Source organism: Balaenoptera physalus (genome assembly GCF_965194825.1).
Source record: "Balaenoptera physalus genome assembly, chromosome: 18".
Taxonomy (NCBI): Eukaryota; Metazoa; Chordata; class Mammalia; order Artiodactyla; family Balaenopteridae; genus Balaenoptera; species Balaenoptera physalus.
Genome location: NC_138899.1, coordinates 73676410 through 73688628, shown reverse-complemented (window position 1 = coordinate 73688628; position 12219 = coordinate 73676410). Strand labels below are relative to the sequence as shown.

At 38.8% G+C, this 12219-nt stretch overlaps 1 long non-coding RNA gene across 1 annotated transcript in view; it reads left to right on the top strand.

Moving 5' to 3' along the window:
• The window catches only part of LOC309647898, a 39478-nt gene that overhangs the window by 20925 nt on the left and 6334 nt on the right, over window positions 1-12219 (top strand). The window contains exon 1 of the long non-coding RNA XR_014256377.1: window positions 1-12219. This exon is cut by the window's left edge and continues 20925 nt beyond it. This is a non-coding gene — a long non-coding RNA (uncharacterized lncRNA).

Genomic DNA, 12219 nt, shown 5'->3' with positions numbered 1-12219 from the left:
GTCAAAAATCAGTTGTCCATATGTGTTGGTCTGCCCATATTTTTTTTGTCAGTCTAAATTTTTTCTTTTTGGCCATATATTTTTTTGAGTCTTTCTTCTGTTCTGTTAATCTATTATCAATCTTTATGCCATTTCAACACTGTCTTGATTACTTTTGTTTTATAATAGCCTTGAAATCAGGCAGAGTTAATTCTCTAACTCTGTTCTTTATAAAGCTGTTTTGGCTAATTTAGATCTTTTGCATTTTAATATAAATTTAGAATTACCTTGTAAATTTCTTCCCCCCCCACCCCGGAAAAAACCAACTGGGATTTTAATTAGGATTGAATATATAGGTCAATTTGGAAAGAACTGACATCTTAACTATTGAGTCTTCAGAGCCTTTAACATAGTATATCTCTCCATTTAGATCTTCTTTAATTTCTCTCATTAATGTTTTATAGTTTTCAGTGTACAGATCTTGCATATTTTTTGTCAGGTTTACCCCTAAGTATGTCATATTTTGAGGTGCTACTGTATTTTCTGTAAATTTTGATTTCTATTTGTTGTTAATATAATATATAGAAATACAATTAATTTTTGCATATTTTCCACATACTCAGCCATATCATCAGCAAATAAAGATATACTGGACAGTTGCTATTGCTCTGTCTTCAAGTTCATTCATCTTTATTTCTGCGATGTCTAATTTTCTATTAACCCCATCAGTGTATTTTTCATTTCAGACATTGTTTTCCTTTCTAGAAACTTGATTTGGATCATTTTAATATCTTCTCATGTCTCTACTTAAATTTTTAAAGATATATAATACTGTTATAATGACTTTTAATGTCCTTGACTGCTAATTCTAACATCTATGTCACTTCTGGTTTGGTTTCCACTGATTGAATTTTATTCTCATTATAGGTCATATTTTCCTGCCTATTTGCATGCGTGCCTGGTGATTTTAAATTTTGATTTCAGGTATTGTGAATTTTACCTTGTTAGGTACTGGACGTTTTTGTGTTTTTGTAAAGATTCTTGATCTTTTTTTTCTGGGATACAATTAAGATACTTGAAAACAGTGTGATCTTTCTGTGTCTTGCTTTTAAGATTTACTTAGGCAAGATCAGAGCAGCATTTAGCCTAAGGCTGATTATTTCCCACTACTGAAGTAAGATACTTCTGAGTACTCTATTAGATGCTTCACTGGTTATGAGGTTTTCCACTATGGCTGGTGGTTAACAGCCCCTATTCCTAGTACTGTGTGAACTCCAAAGAACGTTTCCTCTAATCTTTCAGGATGGCTATTTCCTAGCATCAGGTGGTTTCCTTAGAAACATGCACTGATCAGTCCTCTCCAGAATACTCAGAGAGGGTCATCTGCAGATCTCCAGAGTCCCCTCTTTGGGCAGTTCTCTCATCTCTGTTATTTGCACTATACATTCCAACTACCTTGATCTCTCTGGATGCTCAGCTTAATCTCAATTCAGGAAATCCACTGAGCTCTGCTTTGGCTCCCACTCTCTGCATCATGTCCTGATCACTCTCTCAAGGAATTAAAAGGGGCAACTGTAGGTCTCATCTCATTTGTTTTCTATTCCTCATGGACTGCTGTCCTTCACTGCCTCATATCCAGTGTCTTGCAAACCACTGTTGCATATATTTTATCTCATTGTTTGAAAGGGATGGTGAAACTGGTCTCTGTCACTAAAACTAGAGTGGAACTGCAAGTCCCTCTTCCCAGAGGATTTTAACAGGACCACAGTCTCATAATACTATATTCAAAATATCTAGGATACAATTCAAACTTACTTGATACACAAAGAATAGAGAAAACCTCAACAACTCATAAGGAAAAAGATACTCAGCAGCTGCCTACCCTGTGTTGATCTGAGTCTCAGTAATATAAATCTAACAAAATTTTAAAGCAGCTATAATAACTGTGTTCCATGAAGTAAGGCTGCACACTCTTGAGACAAATGGAAAGACAGTAATCCTCAGTAAAGAAAGAGAAGCTGTAAAAATAACCAAATGGACATTTTAAAACTAAAAAATAAAGTAACTAATGATGACAGAGGAAAGAATCTATGAACTTGAATAGAGCAACAGAAATTATCTAATCTGAACAACAGAGAAAAAAAACTTTGGAGATGAAAAGTTAACAGTCTCAGGAACCTGTGGAATAGTATAAAAAGGTATAACATTCATGCCAGATGAGTTGTCGGAGAGGAGAATGTGAGTGTGATTGGTGCAGAATAAATACTTGAAGAAATGATGGCTGAAAACTTTCCAAATTTGATAAAAGACATACATTTACAAATTCAAGAAGCTAAGAGAATCCCTAACTGGATAAACTCAAAGGAAACCATGCCCAGATACATTTTAATCAAACTGCTGAAAACCAATGTTTAAAAAAAAATCTTGAAAGCTACAAGAGAAAAAAATGACACATTACATTTGGATGACTGGATTTCCCATGAGAAACAATGGAGGCCAAATGGAAGTGACACAGCATTTTAAAAGTAATGTAAGAAAAGAACTGTCAACCCAGCCTTCTCTATCTCGTAAAAATATCTTTCAAGAATGAGGGAATAATAACAACAGTCTCAGATGAAATACAATTAAGAGGATTAGTCAAAATCAGGCCTTCTCTAAAAGAAATGTTAAAGAAAGTACTGCAGGAAGAAAGGAAATTACCACAGGGAAACTGTGAAATCTAGGGCATAAAGGAATAGCATCAGAAATGGCAAATAATTAGGTTAATATGACAAATTACTTTCTCCTTTAAAGTTTTTGAAATATGTAAGAAGACAGAAAGTCAAAATTATAACATTGTCTGGTAGGCTTTTAAATGTATGTAGATGTAATGCAAATGACAACTACAAATATTAATACAACATAAAAGGGGGAGGATCAAGTTGCTACATTTTATTTGAAGAGGTAAAACATTAATTTTAATAGACTGTAAAAAGTGACATATATAATACCTAGAACAACCACTAAAAGATAAAAGAGATAAATACAAAAAGCTGATAAATTTAAATGGGATATAAATATATATTCAAATATTTCAAAAGAATGCACAAAAGGAGAGAAGAAGAATACAAAATAGAGGGACAAAAAGGAAACAAATAAAATAATGGTAGACCAAAATACCACCTTATCAATAATTATATTAAATACAAATGGTCTAAGCATACCAAATAAAAGAGAGTGAACATTAAATTGAACAACAAAATAAACCTAAGACTCAAATATATGTGGTCAAGAAACTCACTTGAAATATCCTGATAGAGACAGGTTAAAAGTAAAAGGATGGAAAAATATATACTAAGCAAACACTTATCTAAAGAAAACTAGGTTGTATCTGTTAGTATTAGACAAAGTGGACTTTTGAACAAGGAAAATTACCAGGAACAAAGAGGCATCATTATATAATGATAAGAAGGTCAATGCACTAAGAAGACATATAATCTTCAATATATATGCACACACAGAAAAAACAAAACCAGAACCAAAAAACATATTAAAATACAACTGGAAGAACTGCGAGGAGAAATAAATCCACAATTATAGTTGGAAGCTTTCAGTTTCCTCTTCGAGCAATAGAACAAGTAGACAAAAAATCAGCAAGACCACAGAAGAATCGAACACCACCACTCCACCAAAGAACAGTTGAATACACATTCTTTTCAAGTGCACAGGGCACACTTGTCAGGATAGACCATATACCAGATCATAAAACAACCTTAACATATTTTAAAAAACTAAGTACTGAAATCATACAAAGTATATTCTCTGACCATAATGGAATTAATCTAGAAATCAATGACAAAAATATCTGGAAAATCCCCCCAATTCTTAGAAATTAAATATTTCTAAATAATCCATGGGCTAAAGAGCAAGTCTCAAAGGAAATAAGAAAAAATTTTTAACTGAGTGACAATGAAAATACAACATGTCAAATTTGTGAGGTAAAGCTAAAGCAGTGCTTAGAAGAAAACATGTCATTAAATGCATATATTAGGAAAAAAGAGAGGCCTCAAATGAATACTGATTCCACCTTAGGGAACTAGAAAAAGAAGAGCAAAATAAACCAAATTTATCAGAAGAAAGTAAATAAAGAGCAGAAATCCATAAAATTGAAAACAGCAAAACAACAGCAAAATCAATAAAACCAGAAGCTGATTCTTAGAAAAGTTAAACCTCTTAACAGACTGGCCAAGAAAATGAGAGTAGAAACAAATTACTATATCAGAAGTGAGAGAATGATATCATTAGAGACCCAACACACATTAAAATATTATAAGGGGGCTTCCCTGGTGGCGCAGTGGTTGAGACTCTGCCTGCCAATGCAGGGGACACGGGTTCGAGCCCTGGTCTGGGAAGATCCCACATGCCGCGGAGCAACTGGGCCCGTGAGCCACACCTACTGAGCCTGCGCGTCTGGAGCCTGTGCTCCGCAACAAGAGAGGCCGCGATAGTGAGAGGCCCGCGCACTGTGATGAAGAGTGGCCCCCACTCGCCGCAACTAGAGAAAGCCCTCGCACAGAAACGAAGACCCAACACAGCCATAAATAAATAAATAAATAAATAAATAAATAAAATTTTTTTTAAAAAAAGGAAAAACAAATTGGTTAAAAAATACTGAGGGATTCAGAAATAAAAAATAAAATATTATAAGGGAATACTGTGAAGAACTCTAAGCACATACATTCTAAAGCTTAGATGAAATGGAGCAATTCCTTAGAAGACACAAACTACCAAACCTCATTGAAGAAGAACAGATACAGTTCTATGTCTGTTAAAAATTGAAGTCATGGTTAAATGGCACAAGTCAGTATGGACAGAGAAAAATAACTAAGACTAACTTGGGGAGGTAGAGCTCCTTATTTTCCCTCTATAGTGAGGAACCGACTGGTTCCCAAACCTGAGATTTTTGTTGTTAATTTATTTAGTGAAAGGTGCTGAGTAGTAGGCTGAGAACTACAGACTCTGGGCAAATGTCTTGAAACAGGAGACTGATATGATAAATGGCTCTTAAGGTCTTATTCTCCTTAAGTTAAGGAGATTATTTTGCAAATGTGTTTTGGAATAGACAGCATCTAGAGACAAGAATACCAGAAGGATGTTAGCAAAATGTACTGGTAAAGATTTGAGCTAGGCAGGCAGTTTTCAAAAATGAATGTAAGGGATAAATGTAAGATTTGGTATAGTTTATACAAAACCAAATGTTTATTTTTATTTTTCTCCAAGTAAGGTATTTTCGACAAAAGATAATGCACAGCTATGTTTTGGGGTAAAATGCAATACATAGTAAATATTTCTAAAGCACCTGGAAAAAGCTGGCTAGTTTAATACCCCTCTCCCCCATCTGTTTTAGGCAGTTTAACATGCTTTGGACCAGTTGTATTTTCCAGAATTGTTTTCTTGGATATTAAAATGACTGAATTCTCTAAGCAGAAAATGAAAACCCTGAAATAGAGGCAGAATAACAAGTATTACTTCTGCTCAATCAAATATAGAATTTAAATACACAATTAAGCTGCTTCTGTTTATGTGCCTGAACATTAAAATCTTCTCACCCTATACAATAACTGAAATTACATGAAGGAAAATAACCAATTCGAGACTGAATAAAATGAGCCTGGTGGTCTCAGGGACAAGCACATTTAGTCAAAAAGTGTTGGTAAAATCCACTTTTATGTGTAATTTTGAGAGTAAGCCTTTAGGTCAGCACTGAGCTTGTGCTTGTGCCAAGAACTAAAAGAAATGCGACCAAGAGAACAGCTGTAGCATAATATTCTCAGTGTTTCTAACTTCAGCCCCATCTGTTCGAAACTTCTGCAGTGGTGCCCAGAACAGTTTGTTGGTAGCATTCAGGCATTTTCAAGGGGCAAATTTTTCTAAGGACCAAATCATCATTAAAATATTCAAAAGGGAAACAGAATGGTCTTCTAAGCTCTTGCTACTCGAAGCGTGGTTCACAGATCAGCACTGACATATCCTGGGAGTGTGCTAAAAATGCAGAATCTCAGGCCCCATCCCGAACTACTGAATCAGAATGTCACGTCATTTTATCAAGACCTCCAGGTGATTGATATTAAAATTTGAGACACTGTGGGTTAAGCTCTTTGAGCAGGTTTTTTTTAGAGGGTGCGTTGGGGGATGAGAGGGTGGTGGCTGTTTAAAGAGGTAAGTGTTGATTCTTTGCGGAGGGGGTTTGGCATCACACCGTGCAACTGAAGAGCATGCAGGGAAAATACAGAAAAGGAAAAGGTTTCTTTGAGAACAGCCTCTGCTGGCAACGATGCTCAGAGGACTAATCTCTTCTGTGGGACAGCAGAGTTCCTGGAGGCCTCTGGGATGCTTATGAAGTTCAAAGGCAGGAGTTTCAATATCAGGCAGGTGGTGTTAATCCTTTCTTCACATACACACAAATCCACTTGTTTTTATAAGTATGTACTTACGAATTAACAACTCTCTTCAAGGGGCCAGTCCTTCAGCACTTTTACCAGACCAAGATAAAATGATTAGATTTGTAAACGGTCTAACGTATTAATCACACAAAAAACAACTCTTTCCCACAGGAGGGACACAAAGTGAAAAGGTTCACTTCATAATCCACAATCTGGAGAGATGCTGAGTAGTGTAACAGGGTCCAAATTTGGTCCTTTTCCTATTTCCAAAGTGCAATTTTTAGTCCAAATCTCTGGACACACATAGAACTCTGCCAGTAACACTCTGTGCAGGACAAGGGACTCCTTCCCATTTCAGTCTCTGGCAGTCAGGACCCCTCTACTTTGTCTCAAGATGAATTTTCTAGTTATATCATTGTACATTTTGTTCTCAAAGATCTTTAGGGAGAGGACAGACAAATCTAGATGATCTAGACGAGCTTAGCCCCGTGATTTCAAGCGTGATGGAGCTCTGAGCTGGGCTTGGAGAGGAGCCCTCGTTTCTCCTCCCTGTAGCAGCTACTCTCATGACCTTTAGCTGGTTCATCAATGTGATTCCATTTAGAAATGACTATATAAAGTGATATTTAAAAGTCAAATAATGGTGGTTTAACCATCTGCTTTTATTGATTGCTCACCAGTCGGTCATTTCAGGACTCTCTTATCATGCTCTGCTTGGATATTTAAAATGTTCTTCACTGAATCATCCTCAAAGGTTCTGAGAACTCTGCCGATGAATTACCACGTGGAAACTACATAGAATCCCCAGGCCCCACTGTCCTCATACTAGAGACAGTGAGGAGCAGTGGGAGGCATGCTGACTCTCAAGCAAGATACAGTGGCGTGAGCATCTGAGCTCTGCCCTCCTAGCTGTGCCGTCTTGGGTAAGTTACTTAAGCCTCACTGAGCCTCAGTTCCTCTCTCTAACAGGGGAAAATGATATCTACCATACCGTTTTCTTTGAGGATCAAAAGAGAATAAAGGTAAATCATTTAGCAAAACCACAGGCACTTAGTAGGGAATCAAGAGCACTGTGCTTCTGATGGTTAATCTTTCACCCTGGTTTCCCGAGAAAACTGAGCCTAAGTCAAAACTTAAGTGCTAAAGCTTAGTTGAGGGTGCAATCCAGGGTAGTAAATGTGAAGGAACCAGGTAAATGAGGTAGGAGAAGAGAGAAAGCAGGTACAAAGGCGTGCATTCCAAGCTGTCCAGACTTTCCAGCAACCAGGAAACATCCTGGTTGCTCGGACACACAGGACATCCCCAGAGAGGGATATGGAAACACTGGGTCCCAGAACAGTCTCTGGGGGAGGAGTACAGGAGGAGAATCTATCTGTTGGCTCCTTCTGTTTCCTGTCACTTACTGGCCAGAGTCTCCCCCTCTCTCCACCGTTGGGTGTCAGTTCCCCATATTTCTGGGAAATTTTGTCACCAGAGCAGTGGCATCAAACTCGTGAAAGGACATGAGGCAGCATCATTTTATGCCTGTCTCTCTGCAGCCTGCAGCCCTGAAGACCCTCCTGAAAAGCCAGTGGGTGGGCTGGAGCGCTCAGTAAGGCCCTGGCATTTGTAGGGCAGCAGTGACACGGAAAGCACAAGGGCAGGAGAGGAGGGCCCTGCAGTGTGAGGTCAGAGGTGTGAGAGGAGGCAACGTTTGGTCCTGCCTTCAGCAACATGCGAGATCAGGAGCAGCTGCTTGCTGCAGCAGGACCACCTGCTGGGCAGCCCAGGGCAATGACCAATCAGCCACCAACATGAAGGCAGGGAGACAGCTCAGTGAGCCCCTCCCAGTAAAGATGGACATCACCTCTCTGTTCCCACAAAAATGCCATTGGTGCCAAGTGATCTTCCTGGAGGGTCACCAGTAGCATCAAGCAGAAAAACATGCCCAAGCAAATCTGAGAAGTGCATAAACTGGGCCTGGTATTATGAGAACAGGATGTGTGCTTTCACCAGTTGATGAACGTGGAGGGATGCAAAACTGGCTCATGACAGACACAGTTATGATCTGGGTCAAGTTTACTGTTAGTGCCCCTCTGATTCATGCTCAGGAGAAAGGCTGGTTTCAGAGCCCGTGCTTTGTGAGTTAGCCCATCAATGGACTTCAAAGCCCAGGCTCACCCACAGCGCCGTACCTACTGCCTCGGCACAAAGATGTGCTGAAGCCATGAGGCCAAATATCCTCGCCCATCATGAAGAGAGACAGGGCCCCAGCACCCAGTGTACCTGCAGTGCCAGAACAAGAGGCTGTGCAAGACACTGGGAGGAAAAAAAAGGTTTTAGCAACAGAAAGAGAACCAAGAGAGAAATCGGTTAAGAAAGAAGAGATTTTCAGGTTGAAGGGAGGGACAACCAGTGTCAGATGTGCCGAGAAGCCAGCCTAGTAGAACAGGAATAAGAAACAAGATAATAGAGTTTTGTGCTTGCTGCCCTGACCAGAACAATTTCCGTGGTAAGACAGCAGCTGGAAATATTGCTAAGAATTCAGCAGTGCAATGGGAGTGAGGAAATAGAGCTGGTATTTTTTTTCCAAAAATATTTTTACCTAAAATTATCATATAGGAAAAGAAAGAAAAGTTTTGGTAGCTTGAGGGGGAAGCAGAATTGAGGCAAGGTATATTTTTTCAAAATATCACAATTCATTTATTTGATCTGCCTTGATACCATTGGGTTATTTCCGATTTTTGACAATTATAAATAGTGGTGTTATAAGTATTCTTATAAATTTCTTTGGGTATATATGTGTGTCTCTTTTAGTTGAGCATATCTCTAGGAATAGTGATAGTGTATCTATATATTCAGTTAATAACCCAGTTTATTAATATGTCAGTTAGATCACCTTGACCAAACCATCTGTAATCTTACTATTTTTGTGTGTGCATGTGTCCACTTGTTCTGTAAGTTACAGATAGAGGTGTATTAAAACCCACAGAACATTATTGATATACATTTCCTCTTTTACTTTTGTTAATTTTTGCTGTCTATATCTAGAAGAGTATATACATTTAGAATTGTATACTATAAACATATACAGATGTAGAATTTTCTATAGCTTCCTGGTAAAATGAAATTTTTATCACCAAGAAATTTCTTTTGACCTCTAGTAATATTTCTTATTTCACAGTTTTCTTTACCTGATAGTTACTATCTTTTTCTCAGAGTTTGGAAGGAATTTTTTTTCTATCCTTTTATTTTCAATCTCTCTATATTTTTATATATAAAATGTGTTTCACAGAATCAAAATACAGATGGTCCCTGACTTAAGATGGTTCGACTTATAATTTTTCAACTTTACTGTGGTGTAAAGGTGATAGAAACCATAGTTTGAATTTTGAATTCTGATCTTTTCCCTCTCTAGTAAGATGTGGTATGGTTCTCTCTCACGATGCTGGGCAGTGGTAGTGAGCTGTATCCCAGGGTCAGCCACGGGATTATGAGGGTAAATAATCGATACACTTACAACCATGATGTTTTTCACTTTCAGTACAGTATTCAGTAAATTACATGAGATATTCAACACTTTATTATAAAATAGGCTTTGCGTTAGATGATTTTTGCCTAACTATTGGCTAATACAAGTGTTCTGAGCATGTTTAAGGTAGGCAAGGCTAAGCTGTGATGTTTGGTAGGTTAGGGGTATTAAAAGCATTTTTGACTTAGGATATTTTCGACTTATGATGAGTTTATCAGAATGTAACCCCATCGTAAGTCAAGTAAGATCTATATAGTTTTGTTTTGTTTTTAATTCCCATCTGCTCTGTAAATTTTCCCATTTATAAAGCATTTTAGTCCATTTATGTTTCTTGCGATTATCTAGAAGCAAAGTATTTTTTAAGACAGTGGAAGCATTTAGTATATTTGTAGGCAGAGGGGAAAGGAGAAACTAAAATGATTGAAAATATAATGAGGGAAAGGAAAGTGATGACTGATAGGGCAAGTTCTAGAGGTGATGGATGCCAATGATAACCAAAGTGCAGAGCACAAGACAAGGGAGACTCCTGTGGAGGAAGCTGCCGAAAACTGGAGCTCATCTACGCTTGGCGGTGGTGTGAAGAGACATTTAGGAAGGTTGTCTCTGCTGGCTTGTATTTTTCTTCTAAGGTGGAAACAAAGTCTTCGGCTAAAGTATCTGCAAGCAGAGCTGAGAGCTTTAGGGACATGGAGAAGTTTCGTAAGTGCCACCATGGAGTACGGGATAGGGAGAGTGACAGTGGGAGACACTCATTTGTTTAGGAGGTGAGGGAAAGTTCTCTGGCAACTGTAAAATTCCACCCCAGCTGGCTGTCAATTTGCCTTTCCCTGGAGATCCCAAGTCCCACATTCTTCTATATTCACACTGTCACGGCTCCCAGAGGGCAGCTTTCCCAGATACTGCTAATGCTGCTGTTCTGGTTGGAGCGGAACTTTGGAAGGAGTCTATTTGGAATGGTAAAAGAAGGAATTTTTTATTCTTCTCCCCGATGTCTGTCTTGATGTACAATCCAGTTTGATCTGATGTTTTTCACACAAGCTGGTACCTCCATACCTACTATGTTATAACCTTCCCTCTATTTACAGAGTGGTTCATTTAATAAGTACTCAGCTTATGTTTACTTCATGGTAGGATGGCTGTGAAGCCTATGACAATGGAGAGCTAGTGATTCTCTAATGCACAAGAGCTGGCTTTACCTCTTGCTGGCTTTTCCCTACTCAACTCCCACATCCTTAGCAGAAAATCCTTGCTACTTGGTGAGACAGAAGATCCCAGTGGTTAAATTCACTGGCTCTCAAGTCAAATTCCCTGGTTTCAAAGCATGGCTTCGTCCTTTGCAAACTGTGTGATCTTGAACAAGTTCTTGACCTTGAGCCTCCATCTCTTCATCTGTAAAATGGGGATACAATAGTACTATACTCATAGATTTTTCATGAGGGAAAAATGGCATATATATTGTGACAGTTAGTTTTACCTGTCAACCTGGCTAGACCACAGTACCCATTTATTCGAATAAACCCTAATTTACGTGTTGCTCTGAGGGTATTTTGTAGCTGTGGTCTAACATCCACAATCAGTTGACTTTGAGTAAAGGAGATTATCCTCTATTATCTGAGTCGGCATCATCCATTCAGTTGAAAAGCCTGAAGAGCAAAACTGAGGTTTCCTGAGGAAGAAGAAATTCTGCTTCAACATGACAGCTCTGGCCTGAGACTTTCCAGCCTTCTGGCTGCCCTGCGGATTTTGAACCTGCCAGCCTCACCACCGTGTAAGCAATTCCTTGAAGTAAATCTCAATGTCTGTGTGTCCCACTGCTTCTGCTGCTCTGGAGAAGCCTGCCGGATACACACATGCTAAGCAGCTAGCACAGTGCCTTGCCTGTTACAGCCCTCAGGAATTACTGACCTACCATTATGATTTTAGGCATATCGTTTTAATATAGAGAATGCTTCCTGAAACACAGGCTTCCCGAGGATGATTCCTATGAAGAGGCAATCCTGACATCACTTGCTCTCGTTGTGCCTCTGTTTTATCTTATTTTTCCAGGGTAACGAGGATGCTTTGATGCTGTCATAATGTCGCAGGTCTTGCACTGCTCCCTGCTCGGTAGATGATTTTCACCCTGTGCCTCTTTGACAGTCCCTTGGGAAGGCCACCTGCCACCTCTGCATCACCTGAGGCACTGCCACCTATGCACACTTTGTTGATTTTTGTGAGTCAAAACTGAACCTCAAGAACATACAATAATGGGAGAGAGACCACAGAGAGCTGAACCTCATCCTGACTGAGCAAAGGCCCTATGAGAAG